Source organism: Phascolarctos cinereus, unplaced genomic scaffold (assembly GCF_003287225.1).
Source record: "Phascolarctos cinereus isolate Bilbo 61053 unplaced genomic scaffold, phaCin_HiC Scaffold_4;HRSCAF=312, whole genome shotgun sequence".
Classification (NCBI taxonomy): Eukaryota; Metazoa; Chordata; class Mammalia; order Diprotodontia; family Phascolarctidae; genus Phascolarctos; species Phascolarctos cinereus.
Genome location: NW_027555847.1, coordinates 264672687 through 264690524, shown reverse-complemented (window position 1 = coordinate 264690524; position 17838 = coordinate 264672687).

Sequence of the window (17838 nt, the reverse complement as noted above, 5' to 3'; positions counted from 1 at the left end):
TATACTTCAAAGAAAACTTAATGTGCAAGCAAAAGCGTTACATGATTGCTTCTACTACTTAGTAAAAGAAACTCCCCAAATGGAGGTTGTGTTGGGAATTTCAGCATATAAAAATCAAGGAATGGATCCCATCCCATGCAGAGACTTGGTCCAATACCAGTATGTTTTCTACAGGGGAAATTCAGCTCAAATCATGAGGTGACTCCAGTAGTCACATAAAGCATTGGCCAATAAAAAGGGACCTGCAATATTATGGACCCCTCACTTAAGCCACATAGGCCCAGCTGCTTGTCCTCCATGCAGCTACACTGCCTATGATTTGGTCCCACCTCCATGCCTTTTGTTTTCAACATTTGCTTTGCCTAAAATGCCTCCCTTTTCATTTTTGCCAGTCAGCGTACCCTATAACTTTTCAACTACTGCTCAGGTCTTCTTCACTCTGGGAGACCTGGACCTGGTAAGTCAGGCTGTTGTTTTGCATCCCCTTAGCACTGTTTCTAGTTTATAGAAAGTTAATTTCTACTTCTCAATGGATTACATTATAAGCTGTTGTGTGAAGGAACCAAATGTTCTTAACTGGGGGTAGGGTCCAAAGTAGTAGTTTTGTTCATTTATTTTATTTCAATTAATGAGGGGTTTATTCAAAATAACTATATTCAAATATTTGGAGGTCTATTATATGGAATAAGGAGTCTGGGTGTCTCCAGAGGGGATGATCAGAACCAGGACATAGAATATTTACCTATGGTGAAAGGACTGCAGGAAAGATCTCCTAGCTCTCATTGTAAGCTTTCAATGTTACCTAGTACGTCTTTGAGACCTATCAGACTTCAAGACAACATACATGGCCCAGATGCAAGCTGCTTAGGGCATGCTGGCAGCTGAAAGAGCAAATGGAAAGCATTGCATTTATTCAATTTCAGCCTTAGAAAATCTCAGTAGGTGTGGACCAGATTGGAGTCCTTCTGCCTCCATCAGTCAGCAACCTCTCCTGCTTTGAGGCTGATTCTAGCCATCTTTATCACCAAATCTAGATCTTTGTGGCTATTTTCCACCAAACTCTCAGGAATTTTCTCTCCTTTCTCAGTGAGTTCATTGCCTGAATCACAGTCTTCCTCACAGTAGGGGATTTCAACATATACACTGATGTTCTCTCAAATACCCCAAGCTCCCATTTCCTCCGTCTGACCAAATCTCATGACCTACTCATTCATTCTGCCTCAGTTGCACAAAAGAATAATCATACCCTTCAGCTTGCTGTCACTTCCAAGTTGTCCACTTCCATGATCAAGAACTTTGAAGTTATTTTATCTGATCACAGTCTCCTCTTATTCTATCTCCCCTGCAGGTTTGCTCCTATCAAACTTATTCTTCATCCTCTTGTGATCTGCAGTCTCTCCTTTCACAGTACTTTGCCAGGTGTTCACCCCTGTTCTGGCTATACATTTTTTACTTTTCAATCTTGATACATTCAGTGAACCAGTTCAACTCTATGCTATAAAGTTATCCCTTCCACACTGTGGAGGTTAGGGGCATCACACTCCCATGATCTGGAAAACCTGTGTAAAATGTTTTGGTCCTCCCTTTGTACCAGAGGAGAAGTCTGAATTATTATGGTATTAAAAGCTAAAACATGTTGATATTATACAATACTATAAATTCTCATTTAATTTCTTATGTTGACCTGTGATATATTGAAACCACAATGGGGAAAGTTGCGATGTGGAAGGGATAACTACTCTTAAATCCCTTTTCCCCTCCAATATCCCTTAATCCCTTGAGCTATCCTTGTTCCGTTCAATGGATTAGTCAAGAACAACCCAATCGACTTCACTGCACCTTTTGACCCTGTCAACCATCTTCTCTTGGCTTTCATGATGCTGTTCTCTCCTGGGTCTCCTCTTACCCTTATCTTCCTCAGGCTTCTTTGCTGATTTATCCTCCATATATCATTTCTTAACTATGAGGGTATCCCTATGCTGTCCCTAATCCTCTTCTCCTTTCTCTCTAGAGTCTTTCACTTGATGATTTCATCAACCTTCATGGGTCTGATTGTTTTCTCTATGCAGGTGACTCTCAGATTGATCTATCTTGCCATTGGCTCTCTGTTGAGCTTCAGTCCTGCATCATTAATTGCCTATTCCAGAACGTAATGTTCTATAGGTATCTCAAACTTGATATGTCCCAAAGGGAACTTATTCTCTTTTCTCACTTATAACCTATCCTTCTGAACTTCCCTATTGGTATTTTTTTTAAAAACGGGGTCTTTCTTTTTAAAATAAGTTTTTATTGATATTTTCTGTTTCTTATATTACCATAGTTATCTCAAATATCCTTCCTCCTACTCTCCAATAGAGTAATTCCTTATGACAACTAGTATTTTTTTTAAGAGAAGAAAAAACATCAGCACCACTGATCAATACATTGAAAAAGTCTGGCAACATTCGCAATGTGTAACACCTGTGGAACTCCCGCCTCCATGAAGGGGTAGGTTGAGGGCGTCTTCTCATATCTCTTCATCTGAGTCCTTCTTGATCTTTATAACTTTGCCGCATACACTTCTGATCTTTTGGTGTGTTATTCTATTTACATTGTTGCAGTTATTGTCTATGTTGTTTTCTTGGCTCTGTTTACTTCACTCTGCAGTGGTTTATAGAGATCTTTCCATGCTTCTCCATATTCATCATATACATAATTTCTTACAGCATAGTGATATTCCATTAGCCATTCCCCAGTTGAAGAGCATCTACTTTGTTTCCAATTCTTAGCTATCACAAAAAGGGATATAAATATTTCTGGAGTATATTCTTAATTACTATTGAGAGTGTTACCATCTTTCCAGTTGTTGTTGTTCAGTCATATCCAGCTCTTCATGAACTTGCAGACCATACTGTCCATGGGGTTTTCTCGGCAAAGATACTAGAGTGGTTTGCCATTTCCTTCTCCAATGGATTAAGGCAAACAAAAGTGAAGTGACTTGCTCAGGGTCACATAGCTAGTAAGCATCTGAGACCAGACTTGAATTCAGGTGTTCCTGACTCCAGTGCTCTATCCACTGAGCCATCTAGCTTGTTGTTCAGTCATTTCAGTTTTGTCTGTCTCTTTCTGACACCATTTAGAGTTTTCTTGGCAAAGATACTGGAGTAGTTTGATATTTCCTTCTCCAGATCATTTTACAGATGAAGAAACTGAGGCAATCAGGGTTAAGTGACTTTTCCAAGGTCAAAGCTAGTAAGTGTCTAAGACCAGATTTGAACTCAGGAAGATGAATCTTCCTGACTCCAGGCCTGGGAATCTATCTACTATGCCATGCTGCTCCCTGCCATCTAGCTTACTCAGGTTCAAAACCTCTCTCCAACTCTCTCTCACCCTCATATCTCACAATATTTCAAATCTTATCATTTCTATCTCCACAACATCTCTCTCTCTCTCTCTCTCTCTCTCTCTCTCTCTCTCTCTCTCTCTCTCTCTCTCTCTCTCTCTCTCTCTCTCTCTCTCCCCTCTCCATTCATATAGCCCCACCCTAGTTCAAGCCCTCACCACCTACCACCTTTTGCTTTGGCCATTGTAATAGCCTCTGGTTTTGTCCTCCCAGCTCAAACTTTTCCTCACTCTAAGGCATTCTCTCCATAGCTACCAAAGTGATTTTCCTGAAGTGCTAATTTGATAATTCCACCTTTCTAATCAGTACATTCTAATAGCTCCTTATGATTTCTAGAATTAAATACAAGCTTTTCTGACATTCACCTCTTCACAACCTGTCCCATTCCTCCCTTTCTATTCTCCTTATACCTTATGCTCCTGCATACACACTGTGTTCTAGCCATACTACCCTTGTATGTTCTATATCTTGACTCCATATCTTTATACTGGCTGACCAGCAAATCCACCTCCTTCCCCACTGCCTATACACACACTTGGTATATACTACTTCCTTAATTGTGCCTTTTGTAATCCTTAGTTTCCTTCAAGACTTAGTTCAAATACCTACTTCCTGATCTTCCCAGCTGCTAGTGCACTCCTGAAAACTAGCTTGTATTCATTTTGTATGTATAACAAAAGCATGGATCTCTCTCTTTGGGCTGAGGCTGGCTTGCTCACTTTACACTCATGCAGGCAGGTTGAAGTGGCTCCCCAAAGGGTAAGCTACCCTCCTACAACCCACTTTCAGTGTCCAAAGAGTAACCCTGATGTAAGGAAATTGTATGTCTACTATTCACAACTGTAGTTCTTGAGCCCCCACCAGTGTGCTCATTTAAACAAATCAACCAAGATGACACCACTAACCCTTAGTAATGAACCATTTACTAAACACATAATAGTTCGCCTATATCCTGTGTCACACTCTCTTGCCAATGCACAGTGTCCATGGCAGTGAGTGGGTGCAAACTTGCAGGAAACTACCACTTGAATAGAGTAACGCAGGTGCACAAGGCAGCTTAAATCTGGACTGTTGGATTTGATTTACTTCATCTCCTTAGGTAATAGTTTGTATCACACTTCACCTTCTGGGTAGGGTTGTTTCTCTTCTGGGCCTCTCTGCTCTCCTACTAGGTGAAACCATTTACCTGCTTGCTGCTACTCTTAGGCTTCTAAATCAATGTGAAATTCTTTTAGTGACAGTAGAAACTGTAAGCCTTAGGAATCTGCAGAACTATTAATAATCTGGCTTCTCCAAAGATATTTAGGTAAGTTTCCTGGGCTCTGAGGGGGTATGTCTCTCTCAAGCCACAGGTGGTAGCAAAGGACAGTGTAGCCTAGATTACCCTTTCCCAGTCGGCTCTACACATGAGTAAGGAGCCTTTTTTCCTCCAAGCAGCTCTTTTGAAAAGCAGGGCTTTTCTCTGATTAGATTAGCTCACAGAAGCAGTTGCAAACTCTGTTTTTCTCCAATTAGATCAACCCCCAGCAGCAGTGACAGAGCTTGTGTTTCTCTATTCTTTTGGTCTTGGGGCCTTAAGCAGTGGCCTCCTGTTGTGAGGTGACTCACCTTTATCTTAGGATGAGAAAGCAAACTTCACATTTCTGTAAGACGCAACTTAAACGGGCCACATGCAATTGTCTCACAGTCACTGGAAAGTTCCTGTTATCAGGGTTTCCCAGCTAGCAACCTCAAAGTACTCATAATAGTCATATGTAAATTAACCGCCGGGGAACAAGACCCCTCGGCCAACTTTGCTTTACCTTTCCCTCTAAGGAGCTGTTTTCTTGCAGGTCCCCTTCCACACTTTTCCCTAAGGGGCTGCTTTCTCTTAGGTTCTCAGAACTTCTGGGGTCTCTCTCCAACTACTGAGAAGCTGATTTTCTCAATGTTTCTCGTGCAAATGTCCCTTCTCCCTCCTCTGCCCCTTTTAATAAATAAAATGTCTAAACACAATCACGCTCAGATCTATACTCTCATATGCATGTGTTGTCTTCCCATTAGAATGTAAGTTTTTAGAAGTCAGGGATTATTTAATTTTTTCCCCTTTGCATCCTCACTGGCACATGGTAAGTGCTTCATAAATACTGCTCGATCTTTGTTGACTGATTGGAGAGGTGCATACAATTGAAATGGGATTTAATCATCCTTTCTCAGCTTCAAGTAAAGAAAGCGGAAAAGAGTCAAGTCAGGGCGTCTCAACAATTGCCTCAATGATGATAGTTAATAATAGACAACATTAATATAGCGCCTACTACGAGCTAGGGACTGTCTTAAGTGCTTTACAATTACTATTTTGTTTGATCCTCACAACAATTCTAGGAGGCAGGTGCTATTATTATGCTCATTTTATAGACGAGGAAACTGGAGCAAAATGAAGTCGTGACACTTGCCCAGGGTCACAGAGCTATTAAGCGTCTGAGCCTGGATTCGAACTCAGGTCTTGCCGACTCCAGACCCTGTGTTCTGTCCGCTTTTCCATACAGTTGCCTCAGCCACCGATCCCTTTAGTGTGTAAAATGGGTGTGGTGTAAGGCATAACAAAGGGACGGAAAATGTGTTGATTAGCTCTGAGGCATGACAGCCTAGCATAGCCTCATAAAAGAGCCATAACTGCTCCCCAAGGAAGTGGTGGCAGCCATGTTCACAGATGATTCTTTCAGCATATGTTAGCTTGGCAGAGGAGCAGCATATGGAAGTTCAGAGGCAGACAGTACTGGAAGAAGATGTAGTATCAGTGAATAGTGGTAGAGATGAAGCGAAACAGAAACTACAGGACCATGTTAAGGAAGATGCAAGAAGGGGACCCAAACAGCAGCAATGCACACTTGGATGATAGATTCATGAGATGCTTCAGCCATGATGTGACCTTTGCCTGGTTTAAGGTGTGAATTTTTGGAGAAGTTTATCCCTTTTCTGGTTAAATGGGTATCTTTGGGATATCCATATATGCACAGTGAGGGGGTGGGAGGGTAGACAGCATTGAGAATCTCTCCTTGTCTACTGGATGCTTCCCTGCTATCTACAAACACACCCATGTCTCTCCTTGATCCCCCTCCCCCCACCCATGTTCAGAAATCCCTCATTTGATCTGTCCATCTCTGCTCGCTCTGGTCCTATATCTCTCTTCCCTTTCAAGTCTTTCCCTTCCACTTTCTCTCATACTCTCTTTATTCAATCAATAAATCAATCAGTAAACATTTATTAGGCACCTACTATGAGCCAGGCACTATGTCAAGCTCAGTCTAACTTCCAACCTTATCATTCAACTGAAAACTGCAAACTCCAAATTTATAAATGCTCTATGATATGATTGTCAAATATAATGGTTTTTTCTTGAGCCTCATCCTCTTTGACCTCTCTGCCACCTTTGACGCTGATAGTCTCTCCTTCATAGGTTTTTGTGACACTTTTCCTTTGGTTTGACCATTCCTTCTCAGTCTCCTTTCCTGTATCTTCACCTAGACCATGCCCATTAACCATGGGTGTCCCCCCAAGCACTGTCCCAGCCCTCTTCTCTTATCCCTCTCTACTGTCTTGCTTCATGATCTCATCAGTTTCCATGCATTCAATAATTATCTAGCCTTAACCTTTCTTCTGATGCCTAATCCTGCATCTCCAGCTTTCAGCCTGACATTTTGATCTGTATGCCTTGTAGACATATTAAATTCAGTGTCCAAAACTGAACTCGTTATTTTCCTTGACCTAAGCCTGTATTAACTTCCCAATTACTGTCAAGGACACCATCATTCTCCCAGGTACTCAGGCTTGCAGCCTAGGTTTCATCTTTGACTCCTCACTTTCCTCATCCCACATATCCAATCTGTTGCTAAATCTTTCCAATTCTTTAATACGTCTTGTATATTCCCCCTTTCTCTCCTCTGCACCAGCTGTCACCCTGGTGTTGATCCTTACTCCCTCATGCCTAGATTATTGCAGTAGCCATCCAGCTTGTCTCTTTCCTTAAGTCCCTCCCCACTCTAGTCCTTTTCCCACTGAGCTGCCAGAGTTATTTCCTAAAGTGCTGGTCAGTTCATGTTCCATCCTCCCCCTAACTCTCAACACAGTAAATTCCAATGACTCCCTATTACTTCCAGAATCAAACATAACACCCTCTGTTTGGCTTTTAAAGCCCTTCCTTTCTGATCTTTTTTACAATTTACTTCCCTCTACATTCAGTGAAACTGGCCTCCTTTTTGTTCTTCCCACGTGACCCTCCATTTCCCGAGTCCATCCATTTTAATTGGCACAAATTCCTGTGCCTGGAATGCTCTCCCTCCTCACCTCTGCCACCTCAATTTTCTGGCTTCCTTCATGTCTCAGCTAAAATCTCCCTTTTGAGAAGCCTTTCCTGATCCCTCTCAATGCTAGTGTCTTCCCTTTGAGATTAACTCCAATTTGCTCTGTCTATATCTTGTTTGCTTGCATGTGGTCTCCTTGACCATTAGAATGGGAACTCCTTGAGGTCAGGGTCTGCTTTTGCCTTTCTGGGCTTAGGACAGAGTCTGGCATAAAGTAAGCTTGTAGCTGATATGCTGGTGAGTTTTGTAGAACTGGTTTTTTACACCTCGTTCTTTTTTACTCTTCTGTTAGAAAGAGAAAGCTCATTGATTTGGTATGAGAGGAATATATTAAGAAATTTAAGTGATGCAAAAGGAAAAGATATTAATTACTTTTCTTTAAAATAACATGCCTCTCTGACATTTAGCTCTTGTTGAGGAGAGGGGAAGTCCATAGTGATCTGAAAAACCAAGTTTAGTTCAGAAGAAAACATGTGAAATTCCACTGAGTAGCCCAATATAAGAAGAAATGTTATATAAATCTCTAGGAAGAAATGATTAGTTCAGGGACAAGAATCTAAAACACATTTTGTTTGCCTGACCCATACAAGGCAGGAATCAATCATCAAGTGTACCTATTATGCGCCAATCACCATGTTAGACACTGGGAAATATAAACAAGAACATCTACACTCTCAAGAAGCTAAGATTTTTTTTGGAAGGTTGAGGTGTGTTGAGTCAGTCCTCTGTGAAAGTCACTTGGGGAGGAGACATCTCTGTATCTCTGTTTTTGGAGCTGTAAGAATGGCTTAAAGAGAAATGCACCAGAGACATGTGCACATTCCCATTCATCTGCCTGTGTTTTGGGTTACACTAGGATCCCATAAAAGGGAATCATAATGGGTCAGATTGGCCTTATAGAGAATATAAGTAGAAAAAGGATCAAAACAAGTACAAAGGTCGAGGGATTGCCTTGGAGTTAGAAGTCTTAGATTCAAGCCTCAGTTTTAATGCTTACTCAGTGATTGTAAGCAACTTACTTAACCTCATTAAACCTCAGTTTCCTCATTGGTAAATTGGGAATATCAGGCTATATGATTGGTCATACATATTGGCTTATACATGTATGGTACATCGTGGAACACATTGGCCACATTCTTTTGAAAGGTCACAGTTTCAAGTGTAAGCTTTGGGGACTTCTGTTTTGTTGTTGTTGTTGTTGTTGTTGTTTTTGCTTTGTATGTGAATGTCACTGGCTTGGCTTAATTGTTCTGATGTAGTCAAGGTTCCATTTATTTACATGAACCTTAAGAAGGATTTAAAACACTGAAAAAGTGGCAGTGTGGAACCACATGACTGTCAAGCTGTGTTTAAGTCCTATCTTTGTTTTTTGCTAGCTGTGTGACTCTGGGCAAGTGACCATCCCCTTACCCAAGGGCCTGTGGGGCGAGGAAGGCAGGGGAAGAGAAGAAAGGAAGTTCATTAAATCTACCTTCAAGGGAGATAATAGAAAGTTGCCTGAGACCACTGCTTCAGATGTTACTGACTCTTGCTCACTTACTAAGTTTCATCCCACCAGGTAACTGGTAGCTCATCCTGTCCAGGCTAGTTTACATTCATTTTGTCTTTGCTTTGACTTGGGGGAGCTATTATTAATTTATTTTAATTTATCAACAATCACTTCCATAAGTATTTGAATTTTAAATTTTTCTCTCCCTCCCTCCTCATCTCCCTCCCCAAGATGGCACACAATCTGATGTAGGCTACACATATACATTCCTATTATACATATTTTCACATTAGTGATGTGAACCAATAGGAGAAACCACAAGAAAGAGAAAACAAAAAAAAGAAAAACATAGCAAATAGTATCCTTCAATCTGCCTTCAAACTCCATAGTTCTTTCTTTGCATGTGGATAGTACTTTCCATTATGAGACTTTTGGAGATGTCTTAGATCCTTGCATTGCTGAGAAGAGCTAAGTCTATCAAAATTAGTCATTGTACAAAGTGGCTGTTACTGTGTACAATGTTCTCCTGGTTCTGTTCAGTTCCCTCTGCATCAGTTCATGTAAGTCTTTCCAAGTTTTTTGAATTCTGTCTGCTCATCATTTCTTATAGCACAATGAATATTCCATTACATTCAGATACCACAACTTATTCAGCCATTCCCCAATTGATGGACATCTCCTCGATTTCCAATTCTTTGACACTACAGAAAGAGCTGCTATAAATATTTTTGTACATTTGGGTCCTTTTCCTATTTTTGTGATCTCCTTGGGATACAGCCCTAGAAGTGCTATTGCTAGGTCAAAGAGTATGCACATTTTTATAGTCCTTTGGGCATAGTTCCAAATTGTTCTCCAAAATGGTTGGATCAGTTCACAACTCCACCAACAATGCATAAATGTTCTGATTTTCCCACATCTTCTCCAACATTTATCATTTTCCTGTTTTTCCAGATTTGAACTCAGGTCCTCCTGATTGCAGGGCTGGTACTCTATTCACTGTGCCACCTAGCTGGCCCTGATATTCTGGACCTTTTTCTCTCTTTTATTGATGAAGACATTAGAGATATAACTTTCCCCCTAAGTATTGTTTTGGCTGCATCCCACAAATTTTGGTATATTGTCTCATTATCATTATCTTTAATGAAATTGTTGATTATTCCTATGATTTGTTCTTTCATTCACTCATTCTTCAGGATTAAATCATTTAGTTTTTTTTGTAGTTGTTAATCATTGCTTCATGGGCCCTTTGTTGAGTATTATTTCACTGTAGTCAGTAAAAGATGTATTTGATATTTCTGCTTTTCTGCGTTTGTAAGGTTTTTATGCCCAAAAACATGGTCAATTTTTGTGAAGGTCCATTGTACAGCTAAGAAATTGGTACACTCCTTCCTGTTCCCACTTAATATTCTCCAGACAGCTATCATATCTAAAATTCCCATCATGTTTATAATTTCTAAAATTCTATTCATCTCAACTTCTTTCTTGGTTAGATTTATCTAGGTCTGAGAAGGGGTAAATTGAGATGCCTCACTATTATGGTTTTACTATTTCTTCCTATAACTCATTTAACTTTCCCTTTAAGAGTTTAGGTGCTATGCATATTTTTCTTATTAATATTAATTTGTTGGCTAAGGTGCCTTTTAGCAAAATATAGTTTTTCTGTTGACTTCTTTTAATTAGCTCCATTTTTTGCATTTGCTTTAAGATCATCATTTCTACCATTATCTTTGTTACTTCAGCCAAAGCATAATAGATTCTGCTCCAGCCTGTTAACTCATGTGTATCCTTCTGTTTCAAGTACATTCCTTGAAAACAATATATTGTTGGATTCTGGTTTCTAATATATTCTACTATCCTCTTTTGTTTTATGAGTGAGTTCATCTCATTCACATTCACAGTTATGGTTGCTGGTTGCATATTTTGCTCCATTCTATTCTCTCAAACTTTTCCTTATCTTTTTCCCTCTGCCCCTTTAAGAGTTTGTTTTGCTTCTTGACTATTCTCTCCCTTAATATGCCCTCCCTTTTATTCTTCCTCTTTCCCTTAAGCCCATTTACTCCTCTTTCCCTGTTGGGTGAAATCTTTCTATATCCAACTCTGTGTGTGTCTATATGTATTCTTTCCTCCTTTGACTAGTTCAGATGAGTGAGGTTTGTGTAATCCACTCTCCTTTACTCCCTTTGCCTTATTTTATTGACTTTTACTTGAATATTCCATTTATAGGAGATTCTTTTCTCCATTATTCCTCTTCCTTCCCCCATTTCCCAGTGTATTCCCTTCCCCCACCCTTTCTATTCTTCTTTTAAGATCATGAAACCATAACAGAATCACTTGAGAGCCCTCTAATTAAACTCCCTTTGTGATCCTTGATGATGACAAAGATCTGAGGGGCTACATGTATCATTTTCTCATGTAGGAATGTAAACAATTTAACCTTGTTTGGTCCCTTGTGATTTTTCACCTTTTTTTTTTTAATGCTTCCCTTGACTTCTATTTTTGTATATTAAATTTTCTACTCAGCTCTGGTCTTTTCATTAAAAATACTTTTAAATCTTCTGTTTCATTAAATGTCTATTTCCCCCCTGTAGGATTATACTGTTTTACTGGGTAGATTACCCTTGGCTATAGGCCTATATCCTTTGCTTTCTGGAATATCATACTCCAGGCTCTCTACTCTTTTTGGATCATTGCTATAAATCTTGTGCGATCTTGACTGATTCCTCAGGACTTGAATTCTTTCTGGCTACTTGCAGTATTTTCCCCTTTTGACCTGTGAGCTCAAGATTTTTGGCTACAATATTCCTGGGAGTTCTTATTTTGGGGTTTCTTTTAGGAGTTGACCAGTGAGTTCTTTCAATTTCTACTTTGTCTTCTGGTTCCTAGGATATCTGGGCAGTTTTCTTTTATGATCTCTTGAAATACGTTGTCTAGGTTTTTTTTTTTTTTGGTTGTTTGTGGGTTTGTCTTCCATTCCACCCCCCCCCCGCAGTAGTTTTTCCTATGCTTCACTTTTTTTTTTTTCTATTTCCCCCTAGACTTTTAACTTCATTATTTCTTGATCTCTCATGAAGTCATTAGCTTCCATTGGCCAATTCAAATTTTCAAGGAGTTAAGGTTTTGTGCTTTTTTCTAAGCTATTTTCTTTTCATAGCTTTCTTTTCTAGTTCTTGCTTCTTTTTCTATCTCCCCCCTAACTGGTTTTAAAAATAATTTTTAGCTCTTAAAAAAACCCCAACAAACTCCTGATTTAACTCTAGTAATTTTTACTGGACTTGTGCCCAAGTAGTATTTTTTTTCCTTTGAGGCTTTGTTTGTAGATATTTCTGAATCATTCTTTTCTTTTGTGTCTGTATCTCGAATTTCCCTATCACCACAATAGCTTCTTATGGTGGGATTCTTCTTCTGCTGCTGCTTATTCTTCCAGCCTACTCCTTGACTTTGTACTTGGTTAGTGCTGAGCATTGGACATTTTTGGGAGGGGTTATCTGGTCTAAGTTTCTTACATCTTGCTGTTTTCACAGATCAGTCTGGGAGCCTGAAGGCTTTCAGTGCTCTCAAAGTGATGTGATCTGGGGTAAGGTCTGTTCACTGCTTGCCTGTCCTGTGCTTTAGAAGTTCTGACCCAGGTTTGGGTCTATTAGTTTGCCCCAGGTTGAGAGTTTCAGTAAATTGGTGTTGCACTCAGTTGTTTGTCCTTTGTTCTCGAAGAGGGCCATGACATCAAGGAGATGATGCCATGACCTGTAAATGAACTGATTTGTGTGGGAGTGCAAAGTCACCAGCCTCATTTTCTCCTCTACAGCCATCTGGATCCAGTGGCCAGATATGGATCAGGACAACTGGAGATAACCCAGGATGCAGTGGCGGATCTTGGCTTTTTCATGCTAAAGTCTTTAACAGGTCTCTTTGGCTAAGGCAACACCCATTCAGCTAAATAAGAAAGGAGGCAGAGAACGGCCTCTTTACCTAATCTGGCTTGGAATCTCTGCAGGTTCAAAGCAACTGCCAGCTCCCCTTTGGTCTGTTAACTTCTGCCCTGGGTTTTCCAATGCTGGCTTCTATGACGGACTAAAGGTTACAGCTGGGTCACTGACCTGCTCCTGGGATCATAGTCACACAGTTATTATTCGCTTCTGAACTTGTTCCTTGTTCAGTACCCAGCTACGGCCCTGTACACTGCAACTGCCCTTCTGTACATGGATGCATGCTTCATGGCTTGTCCAGTTTCTCCACTAACAGAGCAGTTCTTGAGGAGCAGGAGTCCCTGTTTGCTGGGTCTACAGCCCTTGTGTTTACATCCTGAATCATAATGCCATGCTTCTCAGGTAAGTGGGGCTGCCGCTAAGTGTCTGACAGCACCCCATATTTATTATGATTTGGTTCCTGGAGTACTGCTCACATACAGTCTGGATTTGGTTCCTGGAGTACTGGAAGGAAGGGACAGACTCCTAAGTCACTCAGGACAGGTTTACTGGTGGTGCATTGACATTTACCATGGCCAGCGGTTGGCAGTGGGTCAGCAAAGTACAGAGGCAAATGGTACAGATTGGTGAGAGGAAGAACATGGCAACCCAAGAAGGCACTTGGAAAAGATCTAGGTAATGCCTGTAGAGAACAACAATTTTCTTGGCACACTCCAAGAGCATACACGTGGCCCTAGGGTCAGAGGAACAAGGTCGTGATTAGAAGTAGTCCCAGTAGCTGCTTCCTGGGTTGGCTGGGCCAGGCACTTCCTAAGGGAACTTAATGGTGGGTGCCGTTCTGTACCCTTTTTTTTCTGATATGTCAGGTGAATGGGGCACTTTCACTTTGCTGGCCATCAGGGAGGCTTATCACAGCCTCCTAGAAGACCATAATGGGGAGTAAGGCATGTGCCACTAGCCACTAGTGTCACTAGAATAGGTAGGACACAGACTGGGTAAAATGGGAAGTAAAGGGGCCCTTAGGATTATGCACAGTTTTGGAGGTGTACACCCATTCAGAGTATGCTAGTGTCGAAGGATTATATAAGCATTGTGTAAATAAAATCTGTGACCCAAACTTGGGTAGTGGGTGACAGAGTGGCCAGATGGCACCTGTTCCTGTACCCTGGGGTAGTTCAGGATTCCCCTGGGATTTCCTCCCTGCCCTGGCACCGTTTTGGCTCTCAGTCTATGAGCACTGGAATGCTCTATTTTAAGGTATGCTCCTGGCCAGACCTCTTCTGTGCCCATAGACCCCTCTGTCTTCATGGGCCATTCTGGTTTACAAAAAAACGACTCACTGAGACCTTTTCTTGGATTTCCCAGTCAGATTTTGGTCTGGTGTGTTTTCTAGATCTGTGTGGAGGAACTACACCGTACACCTTCCTGCTCTGTTACTTCTCCATCTTGTCTCTATCTCTTATTCACGATTTCTTGAAACACGGTGTCCAGGGCTCTTTTTTGGGGGTAGGGGTGTCATGGCTTTCAGGTACTCCAGTAATTTTTGCATTTTTTTTTGGTTTGACCTGTATTGTTATTTCTGATATGAGATACTTACATTTTCTCTTCCCCTCCATTTTTTGACTTTAATACTTCTTATTGTCTCATGAACATAAATTCTGTTTTTATTCTCATTTCCAGGGAGTCTGTTACCTGGGTAAATTTCTATATTTCTTATACTAAGCTGTTCATTTTTCCAAGTCTTTTCTCTGGAGCTCTCATATCTTTTCCATTTCTTTCCCCTAGAGCTAATAATGGTTAAAATTCTTGTTCCATTTCTTTTGGGAATTTTAGTTACCTTGGAGTAATTGCCTTCTGGATAGATGTCTTGGGCATTCCCTGGATCCACAACAGACCTTGTTTGCACTTTTGTTCACTCATTCTATAGTCTTGTTTCTTGAATCTGGGCTTTGTACTAAGGTCAAGATTTGCACTCTTGTGGGAGAATGTTGGGGTCTTATGTAATCCTGACCTGTATTATCTGGGATCCTGCTGCTGCTTTTTCTGGGTATTGAGAGCTGTGTTCTTTACAGATCTCGGGTGCGTCCTTGGCCAGGGAGCTGCAAATTGTCAGCATCCCTAAGTGGTTTGAAGTGGGCTGAAGTCCGACTGCTGCCCTTCTGGCCTAGTCTTTCCTCATTCCCAACCCCCTTATGCATCTCCATTAGACAGCTGCTGAGCCCAGACTTGTCAAGTAGCTAGAAAGCTCTGTAGATTCAGAGCTACAGTGCTATAGGCTTAACCTTGGTCTGAAGTTCCTGCCTTGGTTACTTAGGCACAAGCCAAAACCTAGGTCTATGGGTGGAGATCTAGAGCTAGAGGCTCACCAAAGGTCTGCAGTACTAGGTGTGGCTCCTCAGCTGTAGGTCCTAGCTTTAGTCTGGGCTATATCTTGAGGTCCTGCTGTCTGCTCAGAGAGCAGACACAGAGACACACAGCTGTTGGCTCACTCTTCTTGTTTCTTGTCTATGTACAGTCATAGGCTCTAGTTCTTGAGCTGGAAGACACGGGCATGGACTTTCCCGGATGGACTTTTTCCCAGTACTGGAAAAATGACACACTGCGGCTTCTCCTTGGGTTTCCTGGTCACCACTTGATCTTTCTCAGGGTTACTGTAGGAAAGAGCTGGGCTGTCCTACTGCTTCCCATTCTGCCATCTCTGCCAGTCTCCTTCGTCTTTCTTGTTCAGTCATGTCCAACTCTTTGTGACCCCATTTGGGGTTTTCTTGAAAAACTTACTAAAGTGGTTTGCCATTTCCTTCTCCAGCTCATTTTACAGATGAGGAAACTGAGGCAAACAGGATTAAGTGATTTGCCCCCAGGGTTACACAGCTAGTAAGGGTCTGAGGCCAAATTTGAACCTAGGAAGATAGGACTTCCTGACTCCAGACCTGGCATTCTATTCACTGAGCCACCTTGCTGCCCCCTTCATCTTAATCTTTTCTATAGTGAATAGCTATTAATTATTTTGTATAAAGATCCCTGTATCTAATAACCCAAGTCATTCTAAGGTACATGTTTATTAGATGGCTGCACAAAGTGAGAAGTTTTTTTTTTCTGTAGGATGATTTTCAAGTTTTGGCTGAATCTTGAAATATCAAATTTGACACTTTTTGGTGCAAAGAGAATTACTGATAGATTAGAGGAGATGGAGGCAAAGGAGAATGAAGACTATTTTTTGGCTTCTCCCTTCTTTAGGAAACAATAACTGCATTATAGTAATTAATGCTGGTAAGAGGAGTGAAGGGGGGAGACTTTTCTAACTTATAGACAGATACTTAATTTAGAAAACACAAACAACATACAAATATGCTCAAACACAGAAAAGCAAAATATGTCTGTCATTCCATTGTGGGAAACAGCAATAAGATAGTGAAAAAGAATAAGGGGAAGTCTGTGGTTCAAGTCCTAGCTTTAACACTTATTTGTGTGATCCTGGGGAAGCCATCTTTGGCCCTTCAGTTGCCTAATCTGAGAAAATGAGACTATCTACAGTACCTTTATTATTAGGTTGTTTTGGGTGGTATTTTTTTAAAAATACATTTTCATTGATGTCTTTTGTTTTTATATCATCTTGCTACATTTCCTACTGTAGTTAAGTAATGCAGCAGACAAAGTGCTGGGCCTGGAGTCAGTAAGATCTGAATTCAATTCTGGTTTTAGCCATTTACTAGCTGTATGACCCCGAGCAAGTCACTTCACTGTTGTCTGCCTCAGTTTCCTCAACTGTAAAATGGGGCTAATAGTTCCTACGCCCCTGGGTGGTAATAAAAGTGCAGTAATGTTTGTAAAGCACTTAACACAGTGCCTCGCACACAGTAGGTGCCTAATGAATACTTGCTCCCTTCCCTTCCTTTGCCTGTATCTTTTCTCCCCACCTCTTCCCAGAGAGCCATCTTTTACAATTTTTTTTAAAAAGAGGAACAAAAAAAATTCTGCAAATCTAATCAACATATCAGACTAGTTTGAAATAATGTGCAATTATTTCATACCTATGGTCCCCCACCTCTGCAAAGAAGGAAAGGTGTCTTTTCTTATATTTCTTCGGGACCCAGCTTGGTCTTTATTTTGCGACTGTTTAATTTTCTTGTTTTTTCTTCCCATTTACACTGTTGTAGCCACTGTGTACATTGTTTTCCTAGGTTCTGCTTACTTCACTTTGTATCAGTTCATTTAAGTCTTTCCATGCTTCTTTGTATTCATCATATTTATCCTTTCTCACAGCAGAGTAATAGTCCGTTTCATTCATGTACTGCAATTCGTTTAGCTATTCCTCAACCAATGGGCAACTACTTTGTATGTTCAGTTCTTTGCTACCATGAGAAGTGATGCGATAAATATTTTGGTGCATATGGGGCCTTTCTTTTTGTCACTTTTTTCTTGAGGTAGCAGTAGGACCTCTGGGTCAAAGGAGACAGATGTTTTGGTTGCTTTCCTCACATAATTCCAAATTCCCAACCCCTGCAACAAATGATGAGGAAAGGGCTTTTTAAGCCTTGAAGTATGTATATTTCTAGTGTTAGTCATCCAGATATCCTTTTTAGCACCCCACTCTGCTGTCTCCCCCACAACCCATCACTTCACAGATCTCCTAATTTCAATCTCCACAATATATCTCCCATATATCCCTCCTCCACTCACACAGCTACCACTGTAGTTCAGATT